This window comes from Manis javanica, chromosome 10, assembly GCF_040802235.1.
Source record: "Manis javanica isolate MJ-LG chromosome 10, MJ_LKY, whole genome shotgun sequence".
Taxonomy (NCBI): domain Eukaryota; kingdom Metazoa; phylum Chordata; class Mammalia; order Pholidota; family Manidae; genus Manis; species Manis javanica.
Window position 1 is genome coordinate 30,004,409 of NC_133165.1, and position 13,443 is coordinate 30,017,851.

Genomic DNA, 13,443 nt, shown 5'->3' on the forward strand with positions numbered 1-13,443 from the left:
AATCGCCTAGTAAGGAATCGGCTGAAGATTTAAAAACGCTAATCTCAAGTGTGTCAGAACCTCGAGGGGAAGGCCTCGTGCAATTGAATATTTTCAAAACCTCCTCTTCTGAGTCCAACGTAGGGAGACCAATTTAGAGGGCCATAACCGTACCATTCAAAAAACAGTATGTTGAATATAATGAACTGTTTGTTATACACGTATGTGTTCTTACTTAAACATAGAAGGGTGAAAAATAGGTACTTATCTAAAATTATGTCATTCGGGATTGTTTTTCTGTTACATGAATGCTATTATTTAAGCAACCTGGGACTATTTAACTGGAAATTAGTTGTAATTGAGAGGACTAATTAATGTTTGATAGGATGCTATAGTTAAAAAAAAAGTATACAGATTTAAAGAAAAAAAACTTTTGACGTATTGTGTGAAATCTCCCTTTAAATCTTGATTCCCATGGGCCATGTGTCACCAGCATCACGCTAGTTGTTTGACTTGGGACAAATCATTTAATAACTCTGTACCTTAGTATCCATACACTTTAAATGAGGACACTAGTACTGTGAATTTCATAGGGTTGTTATGAGTAAAGAGGTGCGCACCACATTACCTTGGATTTCACTTTCTCTGGTTTCAGTTACCCAAGGTCAACTGTAGTCCTGACCAGAAGCAAATGATCTCCTTCTGACATAGGGTGAGAAGGTCAATAGTGGCTTAGCTACCTCACAGACACCTACACTGTTCACCTCACTTCATCTCTTCACTGAAGCATTTATCATCTTGCATCATCGCAAGAAGAGTGAGTACAGTACAATAAGATATTTTGAGAGACCACATTCACATAACTTTCATTACAGTATATTGTAATAAATCATTCCATTTTACTATTGTCGGGTGTTAATCTCTTACTGTGTCTACTTTATAAGGTAAGCTTTATCATAGGTATGTATATATAGGAAAAAAGTATATTTAGGATTTGGTACTACCTTAAACCATCCACTGGGGGTCTTGGAATATACCCCTCAGAAATAAGGGGGGGACTACTGTATTAAAAGAGTTAATATATGTTGTTTAAAAAAAAGCACAAATACCTAGGAGTAAACCTAAAAAAAGAAGTGAAAGACCTATACCCTAAAAACTACAAGACACTCTTAAGAGAAATTAAAGAGGACACTAACAAATGGAAACTCATCCCATGCTCTTGGCTGGGAAGAATTAATATTGTCAAAATGGCCATCCTGCCCAAAGCAGTCTACATATTCAATGCATCCCTTTCGAATTAGCAACAGCATTCTTCAATGAACTGGAACAAATAGCTCAAAAATTCATATGGAACCACCAAAGACCCCGAATAGCCAAAGCAATCCTGAGAAGGAAGAATAAAGTGGGGGAGACCTCACTCCCCAACTTCAAGCTCTACTACAAAGCCACAGTAATCAAGACAATTTGGTACTGGCACAAGAACAGAGCCACAGACCAGTGGAACACAATAGAGACTCCAGACATTAACCCAAACATATATTGTCAATTAATATATGATAAAGGAGCCATGGACATACAATGGGGAAATGACAGCCTCTTCAACAGATGGCACTGGCAAAACTGGACAGCTACATGTAAGAGAATGAAACTGGATCACTGTCTAACCCCATACACAAAAGTAAATTTGAAATGGATCAAAGACCTGAATGTAAGTCATGAAACCATAAAACTCTTAGAAAAAACATAGGCAAAAATCTCTTGGACATAAGCATGAGTGACTGCTTCATGAACATCTCTCCCCAGGAAAGGAAAACAAAAGCAAAAATGAACAAGTAGAAGTACATCAAGCTGAAAAGCTTCTATACAGCAACGGATACCATCAATAGAAGAAAAAGGTACCCTACAATATGGGAGAATATATTCATAAATGACAGATCCAATAAAGGCTTGACATCCAAAAAATATAAAGAGCTCATGCACCTCAACAAAAAAAAGCAAATAATTCAATTAAAAAATGGGCAGAGGAGCTGAACAGACAGTTCTCCAAAGAAGAAATTCAGATGGCCAACAGACACATGAAAAGATGATCCACATCATTAGTTATCAGAGAAATGCAAATTAAAACCACGAGATATCACCTCACACCAGTAAGGGTCACCACCATACAAAAGACAACAACAAATGTTGGCGAGGCTGTGGAGAAAGGGGAAGCCTCCTACACTGCTGGTGGGAATGCAAATTAGTTCAACCACTATGGAAAGCACTATGGAGGTTCCTCAAAAAGCTCAAAATAGAAATTCGATTTGATCCAGGAATTCCACTTTTAGGAATTTACCCTAAGAATGCAACAGCCCAGTTTGAACAAGACAGATGCATCCCTATGTTTATCGCAGCACTATTACAATAGCCAAGAATTGGAAGCAACATAAGTGTCCATCAGTAGATGAATGGATAAAGAAGATGTGGTACATATACACAATGGAATATTATTAAGCCATAAGAAGAAAACAAATCCTACCATTTGCAACAACCTGGATGGAGCTAGATGATACTATGCTCAGTGAAATAAGCCCAGCAGAGAAAGGCAAATACCAAATGATTTCACTCATATGTGTAGTATAAGAACAAAGAAAAACTGAAGGAACAAAACAGCAGCAGAATAACAGAACCCAAGAATGGACTAACAGTTACCAAAGGGAAATGGACTGGGGAGAATGGGAAGGAAGGGAGGGATAAGGGTGGGGAAAAGAAAGGGGGTATTATGATTAGCATGTATAATGTGGGGGGGCATGGGGAGGGCTGTGCAACACAGAGAAGACAAGTAGTGATTCTACAACATCTTACTACGCTGATGGACAGTGACTGTAATGGGGTTTGTGGAGGGGAATTGGTGAAGGGGTGACCCTAGTAAACATAATGTTCTTCATGTAATTGTAGATTAATGATAAGAAAAGGAAATGGGCAGAGGAGCTGAATAGACAGTTCTCTAAAGAAGAATTTCAGATGGCCAACAGACACATGAAAAGATGCCCCGCATCACTAATCATCAGAGAAATGCAAATTAAAACCACAATGAGATATCACCTCACACCAGTAAGGGTCACCACCATACAAAAGACAAACAACAAATGTTGGCGAGGCTGTGGAGAAAGGGGGAGCCTCCTACACTGCTGATGGGAATGTAAATTAGTTCAACCATTGTGGAAAACAGTACAGATGTTCCACAAAAAACTCAAAATAGAAATACCATTTGAGCCTGGAATTCCACTCCTAGGAATTTACCCTAAGAATGCAGCAGCCCAGTTTGAAAAAGACAGATGCACCCCTATGTTTATCGCAGCACTATTTACAATAGCCAAGAAATGGAAGCAACCTAAGTATCCATCAGTAGATGAATGGATAAAGAAGATGTGGTACATATACACAGTGGAATATTATTCAGCCATAAGAAGAAAACAAATCCTACCATTTGCAACAACATGGATGGAGCTAGAGCTTATTATGCTCAGTGAAATAAGCCAGTTGGAGAAAGACAAGTACCAAATGATTTCACTCATATGTGGAGTATAAGAACAAAGAAAAACTGAAGGAACAAAACAGCAGCAGAATCACAGAACCCAACAATGGACTAACAGTTACCAAAGGGAAAGGGACTGGGGAGGATGGGTGGGAAGGGAGGGGTAAGGGTGGGGAAAAGGAAAGGGGGCTTTACGATTAACATGTATAATGTGTGGGGCGGGGCACGGGGAGGGCTGTACAGCACAGAGAAGACAAGTAGTGATTCTACAACATCTTACTACACTGATGGACAGTGACTGTAATGGGGTTTGTGGGGGGAACATGGTGAAGGGAGGAGTCTAGTAAACATAATGTTCCTCATGTAATTGTAGATTAATGATACCAAAAAGAAATATATATATATAAACACTCATTGAGATGGACACTTAAAGAAAAAAGAAAAGCGCAAGCCCAACAGGGTTACTTCTCCTGGGCCAAGTCACCAAACTGGGACTTAATTCTAACCTAATTGCAGTTTCAGCCTCTCTCAGGAGTGGAATTTTAAACCAGTCAGTATGCAATCTCCTAACCATTAGTTATATAATCTGCCTAAGACCCCCTGCTCTTCCTCCTAAGGGAGGTGACCTTACCTGAAACAATCTGATCTTTTGCCAGTAACTGCCGCACCCTACTATCTATAAAACTTTCCATTTGTGCAACTCCTTGGAGCATCTCTCTACTTGCTAAATGGGATGCTGCCTCATTCATGATTGCCTAATAAAACCAATAATATTTTCAAATTTACTTGGTTGAATTTTGATTTTTAACAATGTAAAGTACTTATAACAATGCCTCACACAATAAGTGTTCCTGAAGCATTAGGGAGAAAACCTTCAGTTTGTTTCAAACATCTTTAGATGAATACAGATTTTCACAACTCAGTGTTGTAGCAGTTTGAATTTCCAAAAGACATGATAATTAGGAAATATAATGAGTTGATTCATTCAGTTATATTTGTTGAGTGCCTACAATGTGCCAGGCACTGTTACATTTCAAATATTACCCATTTAAGTGTTACCCAATGTGTTTAGGGCTCAGTCCAAGCAAGTGTTGCTGACTCAGACAGAAAAACCATTTGAGCTTTTGACACTCAGACTGTGCCAGAATGACAACACTGGAGACTTGGGGGCCTCAAACTCAAGGATAGTTTATCTATCAAGATATTTATAGGTATCTGAAGCTACATGGAATGGGAGGCTAACAAGCTAAACTAAAACACTGGGAAAGAAAAAGAGGAATTTTCCAGTCTTCCAGTGCTACTCAGATAAAGACTGTTACAGGAAGATCAATAATAGTAAGTCCAATAAGCAATAGTTTCTATTACTACTCTTTAAGCTCAATGATCCTTTCAGATATTGATGGGTTTTTTAATCTCTACAAGTGCCATTTATTTCTTTTTATTATCTTGTATTTTTCTGTTTATTATGTTTATGTTTTCTTTTAAATCTTTGAGCATATTACTAATAATTATCTTAAATAATTATCTAAGTTAAAATAATTGTCTCCTAGCACCATCATTTCTGTCATTTTTGGGTCTGTTTCTATTGACTTATTATTTGCTTACTTTTGGATTACATTTTCTTGCTTCTTTACATACTATTATAAATTTTACATTGAGTGTTAGACTTTGTTATCTTTTTTAAAAAAGCATCAGAACCGTACAATCCAGAAATTCTACTTCTGGGTAAATACCCCAAAGAATTGAAAGCAGTGACTTAAACAGATATTTGTATAACCATGTTCATAATAGCATTACTCACACTAGCCAAAAGGTGGAAGCAACACAGTTGTCCTGGACAGATGAATGTATGAGCAAACTGTGGCATATCCATACAATAAATAGTGTATTCAGCCTTAAATAGGAAAGAAATTCTGACAAATGCTATAACATGAATGAACTGTGAAGACATTATGCTAAGTGAAATAGGCCAGACACAAAAGAACAAATATTGTATGGTTCTACTTAGATGAGGTCTCTCTAGAGTAGTGAAATTCATAGAGACAAAAATTAGAGGGTGTTTCCAGGGCCTGGGAGAAGAGGAATGCAGAATTAGCATTTAATGGGGACAGAGTTTCAGTCTGGGAGATGAAAAAAGTTTTGGAGATGGATGGTGGTGATGGTTGCACAACAATGTGAATGCGCTTAATGGCACTAAACTGTCCAGTTAAAAACGACTAAAAAGATACATTTCATGTTACATATCATTTACCACACAAAAAATGTTTCCCCCCTGGGAGACAGAACAGATGACTTTCAAATTAGCTTGATTCTTCCAAGGCTTATTTTAGAGCTTTAGAAGGCTGAGTCACCACAGAAACAGTGGGTTCTAGGCTTGAAAACTTGAGCAAATCATTAAGTACTCTAGGGCTAAGGCATTATCCTTCCAGGTACTCTATTGAATGCCTCACGTTCAGAGGACTCCTTATTGTGGGTTGTGGGGACATGAACATCTCCCAACAATGCGTGAGTTCAGAAATATTCACCTTACATCTTCCTGCTCATTCTTTGCCTGGCACTGATTCTGCCAGGAACAGACTCAAGAGGACTCCTTATGGAGATTTCTAGAGTTTTTTTCCTTCTGTGTAGCTTCTGGCCATCTAGGATTTTGTTACCCAAAAACCAGCTATCTCGACTTCCATGAATGCAAATTTCTGTCTCTTCATCTCCGAAGAGCCTTCTATGTTCTGTTTGTGTTCTTCCTCCCCTGCACTGTGGACCAGAAATTGCCTCTAGATAGAAAGCCAGGGCAACAACAGGCCTTGCCTCATATTATTCCTTTTTCTTTGGGATCACAGGTCTGCACTGCCTGTTATCCAAGGTCTGAAGACATTTTTTCATATATTCTGTCTAGTTTTACAGTTTTTACATGTACAGTAAGTCAGTCCAGTCTTATTAACTGCATCATGGCCAGAGGAGGAAACTTAGTAGTTTTAATGTGCATTTCTTTTATTATGAGTGTAGTTGAAGTTTTAATATGTTTAAATTATATTAAAAAGAAGCAACAGGCCACAAACAGAGTCACTTAGTTAATTTATGACATCAAACCAAGACTTTTTTCCTATTATTAATGTACAATTACATGAGCAATATTATAGTTACTAGACTCCTCCCTATTACCAAGTCCCTACCACATACCCCATTACAGTCACTGTCCATCAGTGTAGTAAGATGCTATAGAATTACTACTTGTCTTCTCTCTGTTATACTGCCTTCCCAGTATTCCACCCCTGTTACATTATGTATGCTAATCATAATACCCCTTTTGCCCACTTATCCCTCCCTTCCAAGCCATCCTCCCCAGTCCCTTTCCCTTTGGTAACTGTTAGTCCATTCTTGGGTTTTGTGAGTCTGCTTCTGCTTTGTTCCTTCAGTTTTTTCTTTGTTCTCATGCTCCACAGATGAGTGAAATCATTTGGTACTTGTCTTTCCCCACCTGGCTTATTTCACTGAGCATAATAACCTCTAGCTTCATCCATGTTGTTGCAAATGGTAGGATTTGTTTTCTTCTTATGGCTGAATAATATTCCACTGTGTATATGTACCACATCTTCTTTATCCATTCATCTACTGATGGACACTTAGGTTGCTTCCATTTCTTGGCTATTGTAAATAGTGCTGCGATAAACATAGGGGTGCATCTGTCTTTTTCAAACTGGGCTGCTGCATTCTTAGGGTAAATTCCTAGGAGTGGAATTCCTGGCTCAAATGGTATTTCTATTTTGAGTTTTTTGTGGAACGTCCATACTGCTTTCCACAATGGTTGAACTAATTTACATTCCCATCAGCAGTGTAGTAGGCTTCCCCTTTCTCCACAACCTCGCCAACATTTGTCATTGTTCGTCTTTTGGATGGTGGCGATCCTTACTGGTGTGAGGTGATATCTCATTGTGGTTTTAATTTGCATTTCTCTGATGATTAGTGATGTAGAGCATCTTGTCATATGCCTGTTGGCCATATAAATTTCTTCTTTGGAGAAGTGTCTTTCAGTTCCTCTGCCCATTTATTAATTGCATTATTTGCTTTTTGTTTGTTGAGGTGCATGAGCTCTTTATATAATTTGGATGTCAACCCCTTACCAGATGTGTCATTTATGAATATATTCTCTCATACTGTGGGGTGTCTTTTTGTTCTATTGATGGTGTTCTTTGCTGTACAGAAGCTTTTCGGCTTGATATAGTCCCTCTTGTTCATTTTTGCTTTTGTTTCCCTTGCCTGGGGAGATATGTTCATGAAGAAATTGCTCATATTTATGTCCAAGAGGTTTTTTGAAAAACTTTAAGGAGAATGGATATTATGTCTTCTCTGTATGTCTGATAAAATTATGAGGTAAATCCATCTGGTCCGGGGGTTTTGCTCTTGGGTCATTTTTTGATTACCGATTCAATTTTGTTGCTGGTAATTAGTCTGTTTAGATTTTCTGTTTCTTCCTTGGTCAGTCTTAGAAAGTTGTATTTTTCTAGGAAGTTGTCCATTTCCTCTAGGTTTTTCTAGCTTGTTAGCATATAGGTTTTCATAGTATTCTCTAATAATTCTTTGTATTTCTGTGGGGTCTGTCATGATTTTTCCTTTCTCATTTCTGATTCTGTTGATGTGTATTGATTCTCTTTTCCTCTTAGTAAGTATGGCTAGGGGCTTATCTATTTTGTTTATTTTCTCAAGAACCAGTTCTTGGTTTCATTGATTTTTTTCTATTGTTTTATTCTTCTCAATTTCATTTATTTCTTCTCTGATCTTTATTATGTCCCTCCTTCTGCTGGCTTTAGGCCTCATTTGTTCTTTTTCCAATTTCAATAATTGTGACTTTAGGCTATTCATTTGGGATTGTTCTTCCTTCTTTAAATATGCCTGGATTGCTATATACTTTCCTCTTAGAACTGCTTTTGCTGCTTCCCACAGAAGTTGGGACTTTGTGTTATTGTTGTCATTTGTTTCCAAATTGATCTCTATTTTAATTTGGTCATTGATCCATTGATTATTTAGGAGCATGTTGTTAAGCCTCCATGTGTTTGTGAGCCTTTTTACTTTCTTTGTACAATTTATTTCTAGTTTTATCCCTTTGTGGTCTGAGAAGTTGGTTGGTAGAATTTCAATCTTTTTGAATTTACTGAGGCTTCTTTTGTGGCCTAGTATGTGGTCCATTCTAGAAAATGTTTCATGTGCACTTGGGAAGAATGTGTATCCTGCTGCTTTTGGGTGTAGAATTCTGTAGATGTCTATTAGGTCCATCTATTCTAGTGTGTTGTTCAGTGCCTCTGTGTCCTTACTTATTTTCTGTCTGGTGGATCTGTCCTTTGGAGTGAGTGGTGTGTTGAAGTCTCCTAAAATGAATTCATTGCATTCTATTTCCTCATTTAGTTCTGTTAGTATTTGTTTCACATATGTTGGTGCTCCTGTATTGGGTGCATAGATATTTATAATGGTTATATCCTCTTGTTGGACTGACCCCTTTACCATTCTGTAATGTCCTTCTTTATCTCTTGTTATTTTCTTGGTTTTGAAGTCTGTTTTGTCTGATACTAGTACTGCAACACGTGCTTTTTTCTCCCTGTAGTTTACATGGAATATCTTTTTCCATCCCTTGACTTTTAGTCTGTGTATGTCTTTGGGTTTGAGGTTCATCTCTTGTAAGCAGCATATAGATGGTTCTTGCTTTTTTATCCATTCTATTACTCTGTGTCTTTTGATTGGTACATTCCATCCATTTACATTTAGGGTGATTATTGAAAGATATGTACTTATTGCCATTGCAGGCTTTAGATTTGCGGAAGACAGGAAGAATGGATAGGTTAAGATACAATAAATCTAAAAAAAGTTAAAGGTTTGGTTGTTTCTGTTTTATCTGCATGGTCTAATGCAAAAGTACCTCTTAAATTTGAAAACAGGCAAAAATGGATTTCAGGAATTTCATTTGTTGTTTACTCCATTTATTTGGCTTTCCTGGTTCTCCTAAATTTTGGTAGTTTTACCCTAATACACTATATTAAATTGAAATGAAATTAGAAAATATTTACTGAGCATTTAGGATATGTCATTGTTGGTTCACAAGATCCTGGAGAGCTTCCTGGGTGTAATCTGAAATCAGCCCCACATGTGGAGGGCAGGGAGAGACCGAAGAAAGAGGCAAACCATTCCCGATTGGTAGGTGGCAGGTTTAACAATAAGGGAATCTACACATGAGGCTTGTCTTGGGTGGCTGCAAGATGATTAGCTTTTAGCACCCATCAGTAAAATCTCAAATCTTATATAGAGGCCTTACCTGGGTTCAGTCGTGTATGCCATCCAGATGGTCTCAACACAGAACACTCTCTCAAGGCAAGGCTTTGTTCTTGGGGGCAGGAGAGGGAGTAAAGAGCCTCTGATTGCTGGGTTCCAGCTCACAGATCACGTCTTCTCGATGATCTCCCTTAACTGCCATTTACCCCTCTTCCTTGATCTCTGTGTCTTCTGGGAATTGTGTTATTTTTTTAGATGTCTGAACTTCCTCATAATTGTATTTTTATTCTTCACAGAAGGTGGAGACCATGAGTAGGGATGGAACTTGGAAGAACAGCTTTAGTTTTTCAATGTGCATTATGGCTTTCTATTCCTTCCCAATCAATACCTTATTTGCCAACCCATGTCTCATAAAAATATGTCTGCTCAGAGTTAGCCCTCTGCAAATCCTTTACACCATAAATTTAATGAAAGTGGAGCTTCTTTTCAACTAGCATGCCCCACTACAGTGTTCCTGCCACCATCTATTCTGATTAAGCAGCATCTGTTCAGATTGGGTGGTGCCCATGCCATGCATCAGTAAATATTTTCAGTATCACTCTCAAATTAGTATGTCCTATGTTGAAAAACTGCCTTTATGAGGAGTTTCTGTGCACCTGACATTTCTCATCTGTCTGTTTGTTTAACTTAATGGCATCTAATAGCTGAGACAAATTTTTTAAGTTATCTTGTTTTTAATGACTATAGAGTCATCTCTTTAAACATCTCTGAACATTCTTTTTAGGACTCAGCAGAGTGACATAGCACTTGGCAATAAATACAAAGAGGAATAGTGTGGCACTTGAAACTAATATGGAGAAGCTCTCCATAGCCACCATGGCCTTCCCCCTGATGCTGTGGGAAGGGAGAAGAAAAGGGATCCAGTCCCTGTAGAACACGAGGATGCTGAATGTAATGGACTTGGCTCCACTGAAGGAGTCAATGAAGCCTCCTGGCCAAAAATGCCACAGAGACACTCACAGGCACCAGGAAGCCCATGTGGCCCATGACACAGGAGTAAGCAGTCAGGGAGCCCTTTTTACACCTTCAATGACAGTGAAGCCTGGCTCAGAACGAGTGTTTAGAAACAGGGAGAAGTCCCCAGCCAAATTCCACAGATTGTTGCTTGGATCAGTGAGCAAACAACAATGGTTTTAAAGGTTGTGAGTCCCATACACTCCCTTATTCTACTCCCAGGCTTCTTGGCTCTGAATGCCAGGGCTACAGTGATAGTTCTGGCTAAAATAGAGGAAATTATTCTAAAACCTGTTTGTTGAAGGAGGCAAGTGGCTGTTGTAGTTCGACCAATAAAAAGCAAAGAACAGAAGCAGAAGATGAGAGAGATGAGGGAGTAGCTGAGGCCTCTATTATTGGCTTTGACATAGGAGAGTCACACTACCTTACATGAGTATGAGAACTAGAACTGTGAGGATGGAAAAGCAAATGCTCACAGAAGACAGGGTCTTTCCAAATATTCTTCAAATTCTAGAAATATTTCTGCTTTGGGGGAGCAGCTGTTCCTCTCCTTGTGTGAATACTGATCCTCCAGACACTGCACACACTATATGGAGTCTAAATAAGCAGATAAGGAATTACTTTATCTCTTGCAGTCTCTATTATCTCTCTCCAAGCCAAGATAATGATAATGGCAATACATTTCTTTTAGTATACGAAGTATACTTCTCTGCTGCATGGGAATTCCAAAATCTTAGAAGTGAATTCCCTTACTACAAATGAAAAGATGGTCATTAATATATAGTCTAGTACCTTGGATTGGTCATTTTATGGGTTAACCTGAGCATCCATTATTATATTTGGCAATGTTTTTTTAGCTGCAAGTAATGATGATTCAGACAAGCTTAATCACCATGGAAATATCTATTATAGTTGATCATCGAAACATACATTCCTTACATTTTTCAGTAACTTTCTATACTCTCCGAAGAAAAGCTAATGTAATCCTCAATGTCCTGCATTCTTTGGCTTCTGCCTCATTCACACACCACTTGTCATAGTCTCCCCTTATTGCTTTTGTAACTTTAGCCACACTGCCTGTTCTTAAACTGACATGTTCCTTCTTGCCTTAGGACCTTCTCACATTCAGTTCTTCTCTAGACATATTCTTACCTGTTCTTCATTTGGCATCTCCCATCAATAATAAAGATCATAGCTTCAACATTACTCTCTCATGGATGCTATCATGTGTTCTAATATGTTATATTATTATTTATTCATGGTAAGGCCAACAGATCAGGAGGCAAGTGCCATTGAAAAGTATTTTGCTCGACTCATAGTTCTCTCTGGGAGGGCACTGCCTTGGACATGCACACAATCTTCCAGACAATGAGGGACACGTGACTTTTTTAAAGCCTGACTCTATAGGAAGTTGTTCTTGAGTCAAAGAAGCTTATTGTTATGCCCTGTAGTACCAGTGAGGCTTCTGCCCTTTGTTGATTGATGTGAGGCTTGGAGATTGTTTTCAGATCTGCCCATGCCCTGTTCTGACTGCTTCTCTGTGGGTACAGCCTCAGCTTATGCATCATAGCATTCTTGACCCTTGGGCTTGTTGACCTAAAAACAATAAACGAGTTCAAGAGGCAAATGAGTTATTTGAGATCAAAGAATTACAATTTGGGGTACACAGATTTAGGTAGAAACCCAAATAGTATCCTAATTACAAAAGGTGGACTAAAGGTTTTTATGGGGAAAAGAGAGGAAGTAAGTTATTTTTAAGGAGGGTTCATTGGTGCTGAGAAGTAGGGCTAGATTTGTACTTCACTGATTGATCAGGTAAAGTGTTCACTAGGCAAATGTCACTTGTATCCTCTTTTGAAACAGGATATCTCTTTTTTGCTGACTCCTAGGAAGGTTGGCGGTTTGGTCTAGTCCCAAGGTTCAGAAAACAGAAGTGCAAGGCAGTTCCTCTCAACTGGCTGTTCCAGCTTGATTTTTAAAATGGCTGTACATAGTCATTTTCCACAGGGTTGACTTTGAACCTGGGCGGGCTTTTCTTGGCTGAACCTTCCTGGTTCTGTTAAACTTCTGTTTTCTCTGCTGTTTAGCTTGTGCTACTAGTATCATGGAATGAGAAGGCTCCTCTTACTTGCTCTCCACCAAGATTTCTGTTGTTTTTGCTGTGCCCTTGGACATGGAATTCTCCATGCTCTGTCTCTATTCCAAATAAAGTCAGTCCCATCAGGCAGAACTAGGGAGCTTCTGTCACAGCCTGCCTCTCCCACTGGCCAGAACCTCTTATACCACTGCAGAAGAGCTGGGGGCAGGGAGAGCAGCCCACTTCTCTTGTAGTAGTTCTCCTGCTCAATGGAGGTGCTGACCCCTGGACTTCTTGGTTTGCCCCTGGTAGAGTGGCACTTCCGCCCTACAAATAAGTTAAGTGAGGGAATTTGAGAGCATTAAGGCCCCAGTGTTTTTGGCCTGCCATGCCTAGTGTGGCTGGGTGCTGAATAGATCTTTTATAACAAGCATTGAGGAAGATGAGAAACAGTGATCTGCCCCTACTAGAGGCAGTTTCACCCTAGAAACTGTGGCCCTAGATTGGGAGCTTGGTGAGGAAGGAACTGCTAAAAAAACAACAGGATTCAAATGACCATCAGTAACATCAGCCATGGGTAAAGAATAGCCTCCCTGTACCA

The 13,443-nt window shown here is 38.9% G+C and overlaps 1 protein-coding gene across 2 annotated transcripts in view; it reads left to right on the forward strand.

The window, feature by feature from the left end:
• The window catches only part of ZNF394 (zinc finger protein 394), a 73,095-nt gene that overhangs the window by 25,933 nt on the left and 33,719 nt on the right, over positions 1 to 13,443 (forward strand). The gene's annotated exons all lie outside the window — the stretch shown is intronic.